At 46.0% G+C, this 19,485-nt stretch overlaps 1 long non-coding RNA gene and 1 other non-coding gene across 2 annotated transcripts in view; one reads left to right on the top strand and one right to left on the bottom strand.

Annotated features, from left to right (window-relative positions):
- Nucleotides 1-19,485, top strand: part of LOC114888020 — an 82,885-nt gene that overhangs the window by 25,763 nt on the left and 37,637 nt on the right. The window lies entirely within an intron of this gene.
- On the bottom strand, nt 24-214 carry LOC114888471. Its single transcript, XR_003791804.1, has one exon. It is a non-coding gene; the product is annotated as a U2 spliceosomal RNA (small nuclear RNA).

Raw genomic sequence — 19,485 nt, 5'->3', positions numbered from 1 at the left:
GTAAAGTTCAGTTATTTCCTCTGGAGGGGTGCACCAGTCCTGGAAATACTGCAATACCAGGTCGATGCGTGGAGTGGACGAAGCAAGCTCTCACTCCAACTCCTTGCTCCAAAAATCCGTTTAATTCGTTGTTCTCGGGTAGAGAACATATCAGATTTTAAACTGATAAGAACAGATACTACACTTGATCTTAGCCAAAAGGTCGAGAAGCGATACGTCTATATTTTATAATGGGACTTCCCCGATCAAATTACCCACCTCCACACAATAAAGATATTGAAAAGGGCCCATTTTAATTCAGAGTTGCTGAACACGATAAAGGGTTGGGGTTTTAGAGAATCGTTCCCTGACATGAGCCAGCTGGCCTCAGACCTTTTCCTTCCCTTGGATTTTGCCACTGTGGCCTCTGGACCACAGAGCAGCGCTGATGGGATCGGAGACCTTGTCTTGCCTCCAGCCCGGGGTGGACTTCTGCCTTGGCCGGGCTGTTTCTGGCTCCAGAAGCAGATTCTGCAGAAGTGTCAGAATCACCCTCCCTCCAGTACTTAGGCCTTTTCTAAGGAAGAGCAGCTGTGCAGAGAATTCATTCTTTTGCAGAACAGAATCCTTTAATGAGACAAATTGTTTTTATAATAGGACTTTCACAGGGAATGAAAAAAACCCTGTCGCATAAAAGCAAATGGATTCTCTCCTCAGAACGCACATCCTCTGCCCAGCAGGTACTGAATTGCAGATGGTGTTTTCACGCTCCCAACTGGGTATCTAATGAAGAAGGAAGAGGGTCCCACTCCCCTCTCCTCTCCCACCTCCAACACTGGCGATGCACTTTCTCTGTTCATTGAGGTTCACTCTGAGGGGGAAAAGCCTATTTTAAACAAAGGCAAGAGATGCGAGATTTAGATGGAATTTAAATCAAGAAAAAAAAAAAAAAAGGAAGCTGCACAGTTGTTTCCAGGATGACAGTATTTTATGAACCAAGTCTATCATCCATAAGCTTCCCATTCCAAGTGATTTCAGGAACACGAAGGCTTCTGTACCAGTTAGGACTGTGTTTGGCTGAACAGTAGTTTAACAAAAATAGGATCAGTTTTTCCTCATGTAACAGAAGAGTTGTGTGGATTATTCAGGGCTGGTGTAGCTACTTAATGAAGCTACTGTGCACCCAGGTCCCCCCTAGCTTCCAGCTCCTTCCTTATCCTGGAGCACCTCTGCTCGGATTGGCAGGATGGCTGCCCTTCCTTCCATCATTGCCCCTGAGTTGCAGGCAGGAAGAAGGGCACTAGGCAAAGTGCAGATGTGATGGGCCACAATCTAGGCTTCGCGATCCTTGCTTTTTACCCAAAAGACCTGAAAACTTTTGTCCAGACAAAAACCTGCACAGAGAGTTTTATGGCAGCTTTGTTCGTAATTGCCAGTCGGAAGCAACCAAGATGTCCTTCCGTAAGTGAATGGATAAACTATGGTACATCCAGTTAATGGAATATTATTCAGCTCTAAAAAGAAAAGAACTATCAAGCCATGAAAAGACATGGAGGAATCTTACCTGTATATGACTAAGTGAAATAAGCCAATCTGAAAAGGCTACCTACTGTATGATTCCAACTCTATGAGGTTCTGGAAAAGGCAAAACTATGAAGACAGTAAAAAGGTCAGTGATTGCCAGGGGATAGAGGGGAAGGAGGGATGAACAGGCAGAGCACAGAGGATTTTTAGGGAAGTGAAACTACTCTGTATGATACTATAATGGTGGATACATCTCATTATGTATTTGTCAAAATCCATAGAATGTATAACACCGAGAATGAATTCTAATGTAAACTATAGACTTTGGGTGATAACGATGTGTCAGTGTATGTTCATCAACTGTAACAAACATAACCCCTTTAGGGCAGGGGTGTTAATAGTAGGGAAGGTGTTCATGTGTGAGGGTAGGGAGCTTATGGGAACTCTGTTGCTTTCTGTTCAACTTTGCTGTGAACCTAGAATTTCTCTCTAAAAAAAAAATCTGTTAAAATAAAAAAGTGATGGGCCAGTTGAGTCTGTCCTTTTTCATCAACAAAATAATAGCTTCCCTAGAAATCCCACGTAAGTAGACCTCTGCTTATACCTCACTGGCCAAAAATGGGTCACATGACTACCCCAGGCTGCAAGGGAGTGACTATTTTATTTTTTATTTACTTTTTGGAGGTACTTTCCCCCCCAGTTCTATTGAGATATAATTGATATACAGCTCTGTATAAGTTTAAGGTGTACAGCATAATGGCTTGACATACATATATTGTGAAATGATTACCATGATAGCTTTAGTTAACATCCATCTCTCATTCAGGTACAAAAAATAATCAGTTTTCTTCCCCTTGTGATAAGAACTTTCAGGATTTACTCTTGGCAACTTTCAAATATACTGTATAGCAGAGTTCACTAGAGTCATCATGTTGTACATTACGTTCCCAGCACTGATTCATCTTATACCTGGAAGTTTGTACCTTTGGATCACCCTTCATCCAATTCCCCCATCCTTCGCTTCCCACTCTGGTAACCACAAATCTGACCTCTATTTTTGTGAGTTAAAAAATTTTTTTTGTTTGTTTTTCAGATTTTATGAGTGAAATCATACAGTATTTGTCTTTCTCTATCTGACTTATTTCACGTAGCACAATGCCCTAAATTTCCATTCCTGTTGTTGCAAATGATGGATAGTATTCTGTTATACACACCACGTCTTCTCTATCCACCCCTCTGTCTATGGACACTTAGGTTATTTCCATGTCTTGGCTATTGTAAATAATGCTACCATGAAAATGGGGGTGCAGGTATCTCTGTGACATAGTGATTTCATTTCCTTTGCATATATACCTGGAGGTAGAGTTGCTGGATCATATCGTAGTTCTAATTTTTTAAGGAATCTCCACGCTGCTTTCCATAGTGGCTGTACCGATTTACAGTCCCTACAGGCAGTGCACTAGAGTTCTGTCTTCTCTATATCCTCACCAGCATTTGTTGTCTCTTGTCTTCTTGCTAATAGCCATTCTAACAGTCGTGCTGTAATATCTCCTTGTTTTGATTTGTGTCTCCATAAAGATTAGTGATGTTGAGCACCTTTTCATGTACCTGTTGGCCATTTGTATATCCTCTTTGAAAAAGTGTCAGGTTCTTTGGCGATTTTTAATTGAATTATTTGTTTTTTAATTGAGCTGTATGAGTTCTTTATATATTTTGGGTATTAAGCCCTTATCAGATATATGATTTGCAAATATTTTCTCCAATTCTGTAGGTTGTCACTGGACACTGGCTCTGTCACTGGCTCTAATTAGGCTAATGCTATAGTGACCCTGAAGACACTAATTTGATGGGACAGGGGTGGAAGAATTAAAAAATTAGTATCAGGCATGATTTTAGCAAGACTTTTTGCAAAGATATCACTTTTTTCCATGTAATATAAAAACGGGCTCTGCTTAATTCATCTCTCTTCATTCTTTCATCATACGTTTTTCCTTATGTTTAAATCTTTCATCCTGGCCTCCCACTCCATTTGGTCTAAATATCCTCTTTGGTTATTTCTGGTTCAGCTGTTTAGAACATGCTGATTTACGGGGCTCTGCTGGAGATCTGTGGTGGGGGAGTGAGCTGCCCAGAGCCGTGGAAGACATTTGCAATTCAGCAGAATGGTCTCAACTACGGTGCCATCTTTATGCTGTCTAGAGGTGATGTGATGCAGGAAGGAATCTCAGACAGTATAATTAAATGAACAGACAAAAATCCAGACAGGCAGGGTGCTTGCTTTGAAGACCCTATATTTGTTATATAAAAATCAAACACTCGCATTCCCAACTTGATTGTACTCAGCTAGGGAAACGCTGGACAAACTCTGACGACTTGAGGGACCTCTGTGACAAGCTTAGACTGTGCAGATGGCCCTCATCCCAGGGTGAAATCCACACGTGGAGCCAGGGGACCCATTTGCCTGCGTGCTCCAGGCGCCTCATCCTCGTTGCTTCATTTGTTCCGATGACCCCTGGGCTCAACTACATCCTCCCAGCCTCTACCCCACTCCCTCCTTCCAGAGGTAACATTATAATTTCACAAAGAGAGAAAATTAATATTAATTTTGTTTTGGAAATTTCATGACATTCTTTGACCTCGTTGAAAATGTCACAGATCTGACTTTTGTCAACTGTCTGATGTTCATACCTTATTATTCCTTTCTGTGCCTGGTTGTCCTTATTTTTGATAAGAATTTTAAAACCCCTGTCCTTCGTGTCCTCCATGGGGAAATGAGGAGATGTAAATTTTCCTCTTTTTTTTTTTTGCGGTACGCGGGCCTCTCACTGTTGCGGCCTCTCCCGTTGCGGAGCACAGGCTCCGGACGCGCAGGCTCAGCGGCCATGGCTCACGGGCCCAGCCGCTCCACGGCATGTGGGATCTTCCCGGACCGGGGCATGAGCCCGTGTCCCCTGCATCGGCAGGCAGACTCTCAACCACTGCGCCACCAGGGAAGCCCGTAAATTTTCCTCTTAAATCAAAGAGGTGCCAAGTGCTTTAACGGTACTGAAGTCACAGGATTGAGTCAGGGTGTCCCAGGAGCACTGGATACCCACCAAGGCTTCCGTCCCGTCTCTGGGACCACAGCAGCCAGGAGCTCTTGGGGAGCTTTTGATTTCTTCCTTCTTTCTTGCTCCTTTTCTTTTTAAAGATTTTTTTGATGTGGACCATTTTTTTTTAAAGTCTTTATTGAATTTGTTACAATATTGCTTCTGTTTTCTTTGGCTGTGCTGGGTCTTCATTGCTGCGGCGTGCGGGGGCTACTCTTCATTGCGGTGCACGGGCTCTAGGTGCGCAGGCTTCAGTAGTTGCAGTGCGTGGGCTCAGTAGTTGCGGCGCACGGGCTCTAGGGCACGTGGGCTTCAGTAGTTGTGGCGCGCAGGCTCAGTAGTTGAGACTTGCGGGCTTTGTTGCTCCGCGGCATGTGGGATCTTCCTGGACCAGTGGTCAAACCCGTGTCCCCTGCATTGGCAGGTAGATTCTTAACCTCCGGAAAGTTCTTGCTTCTGTTTCATGTTTTGGTTTTTTTTTGGCCGTGAGGCACGTGGGATCTTATTTCCCCTATCAGGGATCGAACGCGCACCCCCTGCATTGGAAGGTGAAGTCTAACCACTGTACCTCCTTTTCTTACCCTCTAGATATTTTCCTTTCTTCTTTCCTTTTGCTCCAAACATCAAAGTGGTGGGAAGAGTTCAGCTCTTGATTGGAGGTAGAGGGAAGGCAGAGGCTCATCCCCTTGCCCAGGTCCCCCTGGTTGCAGAGGGAAGAAGCTGGTCCCCTGTCAAACTACAAGTGCAACAAAGACACTGCAGGTGGGTCTCTGTGGCCCTAGGTGTGCTGACTGATCATGGATGGACTTGCCGTTTTGCATATTTGACTTTCATAGAACCAGATCTTTCATATGTTATATATGGATACTGCTGACCACCTTCCAAAGGCAGTCAGACTCTTAACCAGGCGAACTCCTGCTGCCATATGATCCAAGCAGGACCTTCCCTATTTAAAAGGAGACAGTTTTTGCTATTGTTGGTCTTGATAATGACCATAATTAAGCCATAGCCATAGAATTTTAATAGAATGTGCTTATAACTTCTGAAACTTGAATTTAGTCCCAAACAGCTATGTGCTACACCTACCAGACTTTGACCATCAGGTTCATTAAGGTGTGGGTCTGAGAAGAACAGGCTTGTGAATTGTGCTTACAATTACATATGCAAATAAGTAAATACAATACATTAATATTTTCTTAACAAAACCATAAATGATGATAAAATAATAATAAAATATGTTATACTAGATGTTGCTGGTTTAATTATTCCTGTTTGGGGGGAGCTCTTCTTAAGAAATGTTTCTGCTTGGAAGGACGTTCTCACATTTTATTCTTAAAATTTTACTCCTCTTCAAAACCCAGATCGTTTGTCATTTGCTTTCACTGGAGTGATTCCTCACTTTTCTACAAGAAAACAGTGCTCATAACACTTGTCACACACCACACTCTTCCTTCTAGATATTTGTGTGTGGTTTTACTTTACCCGCTGTGTTGTAAACTCTTTAGGGGAGAGTTCCTGTTATATATGACTTACATGTTCTGATACAACCTAACAATACTAAATATATGTATTTAAAAGGAAGAACGAATATGTGATGAGTGTCTGCTATCTGCTAGTTGTGTGATCATGATCATTTCTTTTTTTAAATTAATGTTTATTGGAGTAGAGCTGATTTACAATGTTGTGTTAGTTTCAGGTGTACAGCAAAGTGAACCAGTTATACATATACATATATCCACTGTCGTTTAGATTCTTTTTCCATATAGGTCATTACAGAGTATTGAGTAGAGTTCCCTGTGCTATACAGTAGGTCCTTATTTGTTATCTATTTTATATATAGTAGTGTGTATATGTCAGTCCTTATCTCCCAAGTTATCCCTCCCCCTTCCTTCCCCCTTGGTAACCATAGTTTGTTTTCAACATCGGATTTCTTATCATCTCTTTGTTTCCTCGTGTGTATAATGGTGAAAACTACAACCTCACACATTTAAGATGAAATGAGATCATGTATATAAAATACTTAGCACAAGGCCTGGCACACTGAATTCTCATAAATGTCAGCTCTTTATTTTATCATTATTAACATGGAATGTAGTTTTTAGTAGGTACCTTGAAGCCCGGTGGTTTCTTTGCTGACTAAGGGCGTAGTGGTAAATGAAGGGTAGGTGGGAGCAACAGTATTTCATAAAAGCAAAGTAACAGCAATAAAGCTAGAGTGGTTTCAACTGGTAAAATGATGCTCAGTCCCATATGCAATAATGGGCAGGTTTCCAGAAGGACCTGATGTACTCTCAAGCATGCATTCAGCACATAAAAATACAACTCAACCTCATCATAAATTTGATCTACAGCCAAGAAATTATGTCCATTATCAAGTGAATACATATTGTGCTGGTCTCCCTCTGATGCAGGTGCTACTTTGGGTAGCCTGCTCTTTTTAAAAGACTCTCCAAGGAAGGTTAAATTCATGCCTTATTTCTCTTTGCATTCATTTTCCTAGAGCTACAGAGACCTCCACCATCGTTCTACCCTGAGGTCAACAGCTGAGGTAGGTTTGGCCAATATCTGAAAATGATGTTGAGGCGATTTCTTTCTTTTTTTTTAATGCGGTACACGGGCCTCTCACTGTTGTGGCCTCTCCCGTTGCGGAACACAGGCTCTGGACGCGCAGGCTCAGCGGCCATGGCTCACGGGCCCAGCCACTCCGCAGCATGTGGGATCTTCCCAGGCCGGGGCACGAACCCGTGTCCCCTGCATCAGCAGGCAGACTCTCAACCATTGCGCCACCAGGGAACCCCGAGGTGATTTCTTTTACTAGAGATTCTTTTTTCAAAATGAGAGCTCATTTCAGCATTTCTTCCCTTCATGTTCTCCAACTTCTCCAATTTCACCAAAGCTATTCTGTATCCCTTTTCTCTGGCATCACTCATCTTCCCAGACCTGCAGAAGCATTCACCTCCTCCAGAAAGCTTTTCCTGGTTCCCCAGAAATAGTTCACTGTCTCTCTCCACCCCGCCCCCGCCTCTGGACAACACAGGATGGCTCTTATTTGTATCGTTGCCATGACCGTATTGTAGGGCAAGTGTACGTTTAAAGGCTTGTTTCTATTGGTTGACTATGAGCCACTCAAGGTTTGGATCTATTTCTGGTCATTTTTATGTCTTGATATTGTAACAGGAAGGTTTGGGGACAGAGGAATGGGCAGCTATGAGGCCTTCTGTGACCCTGCCTGGGGCACAGTGCCTGTCACACTCAGGTCCAGAGTTTGGCTCCACTGGCCACGATGGCCACCACCATGGACCAGCCCCAAGAAGTCGGGTGGGATCGAAGCATAGTGAGTGAGGCAGAGAGGGGATGGGAGATGAGGCTGGATAGAGATGGAGGGGCTAGACCATGCAAGGGTTTTTGGCCTGGGGACAGGCAATTGGACTTTTTGTTCCAAAGGCAATGGGAAGCTGCTGTGAGCTTTAGGAGGGGATGGTGACACGATCCAGTGCAGAGATTCCATCACCTGCTCCTCTTTTTTTTCCCCCTCCTGGGTTATGGACACACTGCCGGCTCCTGCAGTGTCTGTCTTGTTGCAAGGAGCATTTTCACCGTATGCTTTTGAACAGCCTCAAAGCCGTAGATGTGCTGAGGGGAAAGACCGGAGCTTTGAGCACAGAGAGGTAGCAGCATCCTTGCAACAGGCCAGCTGCCCTACCCCTACCCCCATCATCCTCTGGCCTCATGTTGTGGGTTATTGCACTGCATTTTTCTGCAACCTGACGTTGGAGAGTCTGCTGGCTTTCCATCTGATTTTAAAAATAAGTAAATAATCACAGTCAATACATGGATATGGTGAAAATGCCAAGCAAGCGACAGAATTTGGGCACCGCAGCTCCAGGGAGCACCTGCAGCTCAGAGAGATTCTTGGAGCCTAGACGATTCTGAAGGGACCCATTGCTGTTTTATGTTGTATGTGTGGCTTTGGAGGTCCAGGAGGCCAGCCCCGAGGGACATTTTGGAAAGTGGTAATGGAAATGATTTTCAGTCCAAGGCAAAGAAGCAGGTCAGGTACCTAAACTCCCTGCCGTACCTTAAAAGGCTCTAATTCTATCCTGACAAACAGTAAAGAGAGCAAATAAGTACGTTCATGCCATTTCAATGTTCTTCTTCAAACATGTGGATTTAAGCCAGTTGGGTTTGGAATCCATTTAGTTTGTGATTTTGCCAAGAGTTTTGTGGGTGTAAAGTTTAAAAATAGCTGTGTACACATAGGATGTCTGTGGGGAAAAGTGGGTAAATTCTAGGTTGGAAAAAGGTTCTGTGAGCAAGTGCCCTCAATGTTTAGTTCCAAATGTTTGCAAAGACAAACATTTTGGAGATCAGAGTAACAGTCCTGTTTCACCCTTGGTCTAAACCAGGGTGCGTCTGCATCCAAATGTGGGAGTGGATAGGTGACTCAGAAATATGTAATGGGGGGAATTAAAGACCCAGAAAAAAGAATTAAAGTTTAAAAAGAGGTGAGGGAGGAAACAGGGAGAAAAAGTTCCGTATAAATAGACTAGTAAAGTCAGGCGTTTTCAGACTGGAAGCATGGAGGCAGATGGCATTAAAGCCAAAAAATACAGTAAGTGGCTGAGGTCAGGGTAATTGCAGCCTTGCTCGGTCACGGCCTCATGAGTTTTCCTCCCTGCGCACAATTTCCCCCCCTCAACCCTCCAGGACTGTGGATTGATTAATTATGAAGTGAGCGGCCTGATCGGGGTCAGGGGCCTTGACTTGGGAATGTGAAGATGGGGATTTATCATCAAAGGAGCACCAGACAGGCCAGCCACAAACAAATCCATCTCTCACGGACTCACCCCTTCCAATCTTATTTATCGAGGTACTGCTTAGACTAAAGACTTCGTTTATAATTTGCCTGGGTGGATAAATCTCGTATCTAAACAACTACAGGGCTAAGTATCACGTGATCCGTCCCGAGTCAGGGACAACCTAGTACCAGCACATCACAGCAGTGGGAAGGGTGCTCTGACTTCCCGGAGGAGGTGTTTGCACTGGCCTTTGGTGGACGGTGGGATCCTGATGGGTAGAGAGTTGGAGAGGAATAACCTGAGCTTTGGCACGTGGGTGGGAAAGCACCAGGTGTGGTTAGTGAAGCGTAGAATAATTAAGTGCTAAGATGGAAGAGGTGCTGAGGACCACGGTGAAGGCCTGAGAGTGTGTCTGGGGAGAGGGCACTTTTGCTTGGTCGGCAAGAGGGAACCACGGGAGGGTTTTGAGCACGAGGATGCGCAAAGCATGTTAAAAATTGGCAGTCGTGTGTAGACGGACAGGAGTGGACAGATGTTGGGGCCATGGAGACCAGTTGGGAGTGTATGGCCATAGCCCAGGTGAGGATAACACAGTACACAAAGACACTGGAGAGTGGGCATAACTCTCAGGCAACCAAATCAAGGGTGCGAAAATATTTCTTCATTTTCTTTTGAATCCGGCCAATTCTGACTCAAAACCATCATCCTGTGTGTCATTGGGAAATTCCATTGAGTTATAATTGAGGGCTGCTCTCCTTGGAATAGGGACATATCAGAGTCTTGGAGGATAATATGATAGGTGAAATGGGGAAGAGGCGTCTGGTCTCTTGTGGTCCTGCAGTGGTCCATGAAGCCAGTTTCTGTACCTTGAGGACAAATACCCAGGTGAAGTGAGTGTTTGGATGCCCTCACTTTACAGAGGAGGAACCTGAGCCACAGAAGATTACAGAACTGTCCGAAGTTTCACAGCTAGTAAGGAAGGGGCTGGGATTAGAAGACCTGGCTCCAATCTTTTTTTATCGCTGAATAGTATTCCACTGTGTATGTGTATGTATGTATGTATGTGTGTGTGTGTGTGTGTGTATATATATATCTCTCTCTCACATCTTCTTTATCCATTCATCTGTTGATGGACATTTAGGTTGCTTCCATACCTTGGCAATTTTAAATAATGCTGTTATGAACTTTGGGGCGCATGTATCTTTTCGAATTAGTGTTTTCATTTTCTTTGGATATATACCCAGGAGTGGAACTTCTGGGTCATAGGGTAGTTCTACTTTTAGTTTTTTGAGAAACCTCCATATTGTTTTCCATAGTGGCTGCACCAGTTTACATTTCCACCAACAGTGTACGAGGGTTCCCTTTTCTCCACGTCTTTGCCAACATTTGTTGTTTGTAGTCTTTTTGATGATAGCCATTCTGACAGATGTGAGGTGATATCTCATAGTGGTTTTGGTTTGCGTTTCCCTGAGGATTAGCGATGTTGAGCATCGTTTCATGTGCCTGTTGACCATCTGCGTTTCCTTTTGGAAAAATGTTTGACACGCTCCTTTACGATGTTTTTCTCTGCATTGTTTTACACGGTCAAGGGATATATTTGCATATATATATGTATGTAAACGTTACGTATGTATATATGTGTTTATGTATGTATTACATATGTGTATGTATATATACACACCTACACATACATACATTCAGGTTGTTCCTCAATGGTTTGTAATTATAAAGTGCACGGTGAGAAACAGATGCATGTTTTTATCTCTGTTTTGGGTAATTTCCTTGGGAGAGACTCCTGGAAATTGAATTACAAGCCAGGAGCATTTTTACAGCTACTGACATATCTATTGCCACACTTTTTTCCAAAAAGATTGTGCCAGTTACTGCTAAAAGGCTTGTGTAAACATAAAGTGTGTATTAATTTTAAAACTTTTGCTAATTTGAAAGGTGGAAATGACCTCTCGTGTGCCAGGCTTTGCCTCTTGATCTCATTTATTCCTCGGAATGCCCCTATGACGAAGGCCTTGTTCCTTAAAATATTATTAATCTTGCTGGCTGAGTTTTTTGGCGCCCTCTTGAATTATGCCCCTGAGGTGAGTGTGTCCCTCACCTACCCTAGACCCAGCTCTGATTCACTCCACTTTGCAAATGAGGAAACCAGGGGTGAGAAATGAAGTTTATTAATTAGGGTCACACGGCCAGTAAGTCTCAGTGATGACATTCAGATCTGGGTACGTGTGACCCCAAAACTCTGTTTCTTTCTACTAAGCTGTCTGGGTGCTTCAGTCTGGGTCTTTGAATGTGAATAATGAGGAGAGAGAAGAAACCATTAAACAGAACTGAGGAATCCCGGAGAAGGAGCTGGTCCTTTCCGGCGTGTAAGGGTGTGGTAGCAGTTTAATGTGGGCCACGTGGATTTGGGGGCACAGGGAGACCAGACCCGTCCACTGTGGGGCGAGTAGCAGGAGGTTGAAGATTCAGGTCTGTCCCGCAGGAAGGGGTGTGACTGAGTGTGAGAGAGGGCCAGGGCACACCTCTCTGGAAGCTCTAGTGCTTATCTAATCTGAGCGCAAAGGCCGGCTTAGACCCAGAATAGGGCCGTGACCAGGCAGAGCTCCTGGGGATGGTCACAGTCACACATGGTTGGGTCACAGGTCTGAGCCTGCCGTCCGGCGCCCGGCCGTGGTCCCCTCCACAGTGGCATCCAGTGCACGGTGTCCAGCTGGGGCACAGCTGGACCAGGAAATACTGGAAGCCCGGGCTGGGCTGTGAGTTCTGACACCGACCAAAGGAGCGAAGGAGTCACTGCAGGTCTGCAGAGCCAGCTTGAGGTGAACACAGGCCCGGACTGCCATGACCTTTCTGGCCAAGCAGAGTGGCAGAGCCACTGGCCTGGGCTGATTGACTTAACATTGGGCAGCATAGGCTGGTTTTGCAGGAAGTGGGACTGAGTCTCAGCATGCCCCCAGGGTGAGTCGTCTCCCTGCTGTGCACACCAGCTTCCTCTGTTGTGCCCGGTTGCATTTTCAGTCTTCAGACCACTTTCAAGGGCAGAGGATCTGGCAGTAGGTCTGTTATACTCGTCAGTCTGTTGTTGCTTCTGACCTCGTTGGACTCACTGACACCTTCTGCGGTCAGGAGGGGGCCTGAGCGGGTAATGGAGGGTTCTGGCCCTGGGTGCAGAGGAGACAAGGTTAGCTTCTGGGGGTAGTGCACATTTTAGGGAGCATTTGGGAAGGTGGAACAAGTTTGGCCTAATTGAAGCCTGTAGGAGTGGGGTGAAAGTTGGCCGAGTAGCCATGGATGGATGGACCACAGTGCGGTCTGCTAGTTACGGGGTAGAAATAGCAAAAGTGCAGGATGGCTCGGCTTGGGGGCCTGGCAGATGGGGCAACAGACAGAGGGAGAGGTGCAGATGCTACACAGGCAGCAGTGAGACGGTCAGCCCTGGGCTCCAGGTGGGGTGGGCAGGCCTGGAAACCAGGAGAGAGGAGGGGAGGGGAGACGGGCGGGGAGATGGCCGAGAGGAGGAGGTTTTGTAGGCTTGAGGGATTGGGTGGGGGGCTGAGGGGCGAGGGTGTGTTTAGGGAAGGGCCGCTCAGAGCTGGGGATCTGGGGGAAGGAGCAGCATTGAGTGGTAACAAGCACCGGGGTCTGGTTTCCTCGGCAGTGCCTTGAAATGGAGGAAAGAGACAAGCCAGGGAGGTGGAGGGTGCGATGATGGAAAGATGATTTCCTATCGGGTGGAATTCTGTCCACAGAGACGACTGAGAGGTGATGGTGGAATTGCTCATTTTTTAAAAAATAAATTTTTTTATTTTTGGCTGTGTTCGGTCTTGGTTGCTGAGAATTGCTGCTTTTAAAGAGTGCATTAAAGCTAAACCCTGTCTGTCCTCCCCGCACCAGGGAGTCTGTGAAGGAGACTGGTGCCTGCCGGAGCCCGAGGGAAGAGAAAGAGCCATCAGCCTCTATGAAACGTTGGCTGTGTCACAGGCAATATAGGGACTTTTGCGCAAATTATATAACTTAGTTCTCAGAGTGACCCTCGAGGGTAGGTATCGTCGTCCATAGTTTACAGATGATGAAACTGAGGTGCAGCGAAGTGACATAACTTGCCCTGGGTTCACAGAGTGAGCAGTGGAGTCAGAATGGGAAGCCAGGCTTAGCTGTTGCCACAGTCGAGACTCCGTATATGTAACTGTGTTAGATCCTTTAGGAGGATTATAAAATCTGCAGGTAAGGGTTTCCCTGGTGGCGCAGTGGTTAAGAATCCACCTGTCAATGCAGGGGACACGGGTTCGACCCCTGGTCTGGGAAGATCCCACATGCCGCGGAGCAACTAAACCCGCGTGCCACTACTGAAGCCTGCGCTCTAGAGCCCGCAAGTCACGACAAGAGAAGCCACTGCAATGAGAAGCCTGCGCACCACAGCGAAGAGTAGCCCCGCTCGCTGCAACTAAAGAAAGCCCGCGCGCAGTAACAAAGACCCAGTGCAGCCAAAAATAAAATAAATAAATGTAAAAAAAACACCATTCACTTTATAGCAGTACACGATATATACTCAATAAATATTTGTTAATAAATATTATTTTTTTTTTTTTTTTTTTTTTTGCGGTACGCAGGCCTGTCACTGTTGTGGCCTCTCCCATTGCGGAGCACAGGCTCCAGACGCGCAGGCTCAGCGGCCACGGCCCACGCGTGCAGCTGCTCCACGGCATGTGGGATCCTCCCGGACCGGGGCACGAACCCGTGTCCCCCGCATCGGCAGGCGGACTCTCAACCACTGCACCACCAGGGAAGCCCATAAATATTATTTTTAAAAAATAGAAAATCTTCAAAAAAAAAAAATCTGCAGGTAAGAGGTAACTAGTCACGGTGGGAGTAGTTCGTTTGTTCCCTGAGGATGAGATGGCGTCTCTCCTATTCAGTCCCAGGTCTCCTTGGCTGACATGAAGCTGTTCTGTGAGGTTTGGTTGTCAACTAATTTGACTTAGTGATCAAACTGTGCAGTACTTTGTGCATTCTGGATTTTAAAAGTTTTTGTTTATTCATTATATCAAATTTACCAGCCTATGAGGGGAAATTAAGACTTTATGTAGTTTTTTTATGTTCAATAATATTTCTTCAAATAAATCTCTCCTATAAATTAAAAAAAAAGCCACAAACAGCCCACTGCCTGACACATAGTGGGGCTCAGTAAATTCTTGTTGAATGAATAAGTAAATCCACTCAGATCACTGAAAAAAGAGGTACAGGGAACTGAATTTCTATCAATTTTCAGGAATCTCAGTGGAGGGTGGGCTGAGGGGATTTATAACTTACCTGGAAGGCCTTCAGAGTGCTAGAAGCCCCTGTAACCAGTGGAGGTAGTGGGGAGGGGTGTTAGACAATTGGAGTTGACTTTGGAACTGCAGAAGGTGGATGAGGGTGCAGGGGGGCTCCAGTCGATGTGGGCTTTCTATCCACAAGGCTAGAACCGTGGGTAGGAGCCTGCCGTCTCCCAGGAGGATGTGGGCCTCACCACTTGCCCTCTGCTTGCCGAACTTTACAGATCTGGTCTCAAGAGACTGGAGGAAGCCAGCTTCCAGGCTTTCTGCCCAGAGGCAAATTTCCCTCTTCCTACAGTATGGCTGGAGATGTCCAGGGAGGCTCATCCAAAGCGGCAGGCTGTGTCCACTCCTCCAGGTCTTGTAAATTCCACCCTTCAAGCAGGAACGCTACCAACTTGGTCCAGAAAAACCCTACAGAGAAAATCCCTTATGAAAATGCTCTTCTGAGAAACTGATTTTACTTATTTTTATTTATTTTACTTATTTTATGTTGGAGTAGAATTTATTAACAATATTGTGTTAGTTTCAGGTGTACGACAGAGTGATTCAGTTATACATATACATGTATCTATTCTTTTTCAAATTCTTTTCCCATTTAGGTTATTACAAAATGTTGAGCAAAGTTCCCTATGCTATACAGTAGGTTCTTGTTGGTTATCTATTTAAAATATAGCAGTGTGTACGTGTCAATCCCAAACTCCCAGTCTATCCCTCCCCTCAACCCTTTCCCCTGGTAACCATAAGTTTGTTCTCTAAGTCTGTGAGGAGAAAGTGATTTTAGACATCTTTGTTAAGAAAAACTTGGTTTCTGTTGAGAAACAGCATTGAGGCAACTTAAATTACAATGAAATAAGACAATGTCACCAGATTCTCTAATTGTAAATGAGAACCACCACTAAGCTGCTCATGTTTCCCTTTTTGCTTTGGCTTCTAGGAAATTCATCTACAGCAGTTTTTCTTTACGGTTCGAGTATTTCTAGACTTTTTTTCCTTAGCCCTTGCATCGTCTTATATAACTGTAATTTCAGTTGCTTCAGTACCTTGTGGAAATAAAACAATTAAATGCAGAATAGTACGTGGAAGTGAAGGGCCTCCCTGTGTTCATCAGGGTGGAGTCTTCTGCGAAGAAAAGGGCAGTCGTTGGCCCTCCTGGGCACGATGGCCACTAGGTGGCACCAAAGCCTTCCCACAGCCCTTCTCAGCCAGGCGATTTGGCCTGAAAGCGTTTCTGTATAAGCATTTCTGGCCATTTTTTGGACTGTGCTAACCACGTTGAGAGCTGCTCCTGTCCAGAACACACTAGGTTTAGTTCTAGGGTCTGGGCAAAGCTGACCTAAGGGAGTCTGGCTGGCTTCTTTCAGATGTTCAACCTATGAGATCAAATAAGGTGGGGCAGCTCTGAACCAGACTAGGCCAGCTGGGGGCTGTGCCTCCTCCATGGAAGCAGCTCCATTTTCTACACCATCCAAGGCCGTGGGAGGTGGGACCCTCATCACACATGGAGAGTTTAGGGGGTGTGTTATAGGGGCACAGGGAAGGGGCTTTTCAGCACCCCCAAGTGTTCTGGTGACTTCTGTCTGACGTGAACATTACCATTAATGTTTGCCTCTGTTATTCACTAAGAGAAATTGTCATTTAAAGCCATTTTGTATCTAGGCCTCTATGCCCAAGACTAGAAAACAGCCTTCAGTAGAAGCTGGAAGAATGTAATTCTATAAAAACCTTTAAATTCAGGTTCTTGAACCTTCCTGAATCTATTTAATAATTGTGACAAAAGATGTTTCCTTTGAGAATCCATTTTTACTCATGCCAATTTCTCATGTTGTTTTCTCAAGCCTCTAATAGTATCTGATCAATCGTGTTTCCAGAGAATTAAAGAGAAGCGGAATCCTACACATCACGAGGGGGCATTTATGTCCAGACCAGGAACGTGGTGCAACGTGGCCCAGGGCAGGGTGGGGAAGGCGACCAACCAGCTTTTCCCACTGCTTGCATGAAATTCAGACTTGGGATCACTGGCCAGAACTGGTCATGATAGCGTTCTGAGGGCTTGGAAGGGAGAAGCTCTCAACAGTTTATTTGCTCTTAAAAATCTCTTCTAGGAATTCTGTGCATCTACTCAGGTGCCTCTTACCTGGTGGAATGGAGAATTCATTCATCTTCAGAAAGCCCAGTAGGGGGATAGGAAGTACCTGCATTTCTCCTGATTCACAAGGGTCTAAAGAGATCAGCCATGGGCTCAAGGGTCTTCCCAATACAAGTAAACATTTGGCCTCACCTGGAAGGTGCTAGACGGTGCAGCCCAGCAGGCTTCCATGTGACCGCTCCCCTGTCCTCGGGTCTCAGGGCTCAAGCAGGAGCCAGTGCTACAACCTACTTTGTACTCCACGCATCAGCCCCTCGACCGTCACAAGAGTCTCTTCGGTGGCTCACCACCCTCCCCCATGGGTGACCCAAGATGATTTCAGTAGGGCTCACTCTCCAGGTCCATTAGGGACCCCCGAGAAACATTTGATCTTTAAAGCAGATACTAGGTGGTATGTAGGGTGGGCCATGGTCAGACCGTGAGTAGTAATTTGGGGAGTCTTATGTGGAAAAGAGGCAAGTAAGGGATGGGCTGTGAACTAGACCAGGGCACTTACTAACACCCCCGCCCCCCCAGGGCAATGTTAGGGGGAACTGCAAGGTCAAGGAGACGTTTTGTCCATTAAATAACAAAAAACTAGGGTTAAAGTCTAGATGTCCTCCATCACAGAGCCAAATCCAGGAGAAAAATAAATTTATGAGACAACCTCAATGTTGTTTTTAATTGAACAAATTTATTGAGCACCTACAGTATGTCAGCATCTATCACAATAATAATCCAAAAGAGTCAGGATCTACCAGTGGGTATCAGGAGCCCTCCTGGATGAGGACAATGCTAGCGGTAGGTCAGAAAAGGGAGCGATGCCCTCAGCAGTGTCTCTGTGACTCCTCCTCAGAGTGACTGCCGTCTGTGGGGAGGGGAGCATCTGAGTGTGGTCTGCGGTGGGCTTCTCTCCCCTTCTCCCCTTGTGTTATGGCGGGCGTCTTGCATTTTCTGCTTTTGAAGGGGTTTGCTGACATCTTTGGGGTCACTCCGTTTGATAGACTACACTGTGCTAAGGCGCAGGGGTCGGTGAGACAGGACGGGGGCAGAGCGCGTCAGAGCCATGCCCTGAAGCATCCGTCGGGGGTGTGTGTGAATATTCTGAACTAAGGGCACTGATGAGGATGAAGACAGGAGGAGCCGCCACCTGGCCGCGGGTCTCCTCGTGGAGGCCTCGGTGACTTTTGCTATCCTGAGCTTGACTTCTGCTCCCTGGGGCTGCGTCAGCACCCTGAGTGATTAGCGTGTTGTTTTGTATCATCAGCTACTGTCTGTGAGTCACATTTCCGGGCAGCAGGTGGATAGGCAGCGGCCTTCTAGGCATCATCTCTGCGGGAAGAAGCCCCATGCTGCTCTGAGCCCTGTGGTTCTGTAGTCACCAGTGTGGCCCCTAGGGTGTATTTTCTTGGTCTCGGGCACCACAGCAGCAGAGGGATGCAACCCTCTGTTCTTTATCGTTGACCGTGGCTGAGATCTCAAATCAACGTCAGTCTAGCACGGGGGTTGGCAAACTACGACCTTTGGGCGAAACCTGACCCTCCACCTGTTCTTGTAAAATAAATTTTCTTGGAACTCAGCCGCTCCCATTCATTTATATATCATAGGCTGCTTTCGCACTATAATGACAGAGACTGGCTGGCAAAGCTGGAAGTGTTTATTATTTAGCCCTTTAAAAAATTTTGCTCACTCCTGGTCTAGAATTATAGAAGACCATATATATATATATATTTTTTTTTGTGGTACGCGGGCCTCTCACTGCTGTGGCCTCTCCCGTTGCGGAGCACAGGCTCTGGACGCGCAGGCTCAGCGGCCATGGCTCACGGGCCCAGCCACTCCGCGGCATGTGGGATCCTCCCGGACCGGGGCACGAACCCACGTCCCCTGCATCGGCAGGCGGACTCTCAACCACTGCGCCACCAGGGAAGCCCAGAAGACCATATTTTTATTTACTTAAATCAGAGCAGAATATTGTAATTCGGAGTCCTGGAATATGCGGGATGTTCGGGGTAGGAGGTAAGGTTCTCATTACAGGGATGGCAAAGACTTGAGGCTTCAGCTCGAGTCTGATAGCTGGTAACGGCTGCCGGGAGGACTGTGTTGAAGAGGATTCGAAGCTGTGTCTGGGCTGGTGTGGGCGCTTCCAGAGAGGTGTAAACGGGGCCGTGAGTCATTCAGGCAGGGAGCACCAGAGTGGGACGTAAGCAAGGCAAGTCTATGCTCTTCCCCAAAGGTATACAGCAACTAGGGACAGCTCGGCGTTGTCCCCGACACCAGCACTTGGCACCGTAGAGGCTGGAATTGTAAACATACCCTTACTGGAGTGGGAGAGAGGTGAGATTTAAATACTGTTCACGCTGTGGCAGAAGCAGGCAATGGCGGGGAAGGCCAAGGTCAGGTTAGAGCTCCAGCTTTAATTAAGGCTCCTACGCACGCGTGCAGCAGTGTTGGTTCAGGACAGCATTCTGTGTACAGCTTCCCGCTTGGAGAAGAGGGGAGTGCATTTATTAACCTGTGCAATCAAAATGCCAGTTAAAAGTGTTATGAATTATTTAAAAATGAAAAAGGGTGTGTGATGATGCATGTTTACTGGAGAAAGCAGTGCAAAATACGGCTCCTGTCATTTACATAGATCTGTG

Source organism: Monodon monoceros, unplaced genomic scaffold (assembly GCF_005190385.1).
Source record: "Monodon monoceros isolate NGI ecotype Baffin Bay Population unplaced genomic scaffold, NGI_Narwhal_1 Super_Scaffold_8, whole genome shotgun sequence".
NCBI lineage: Eukaryota > Metazoa > Chordata > Mammalia > Artiodactyla > Monodontidae > Monodon > Monodon monoceros.
Note: the sequence above shows the minus strand (reverse complement) of the source record. Positions and strands in the feature narration are given on the sequence as shown.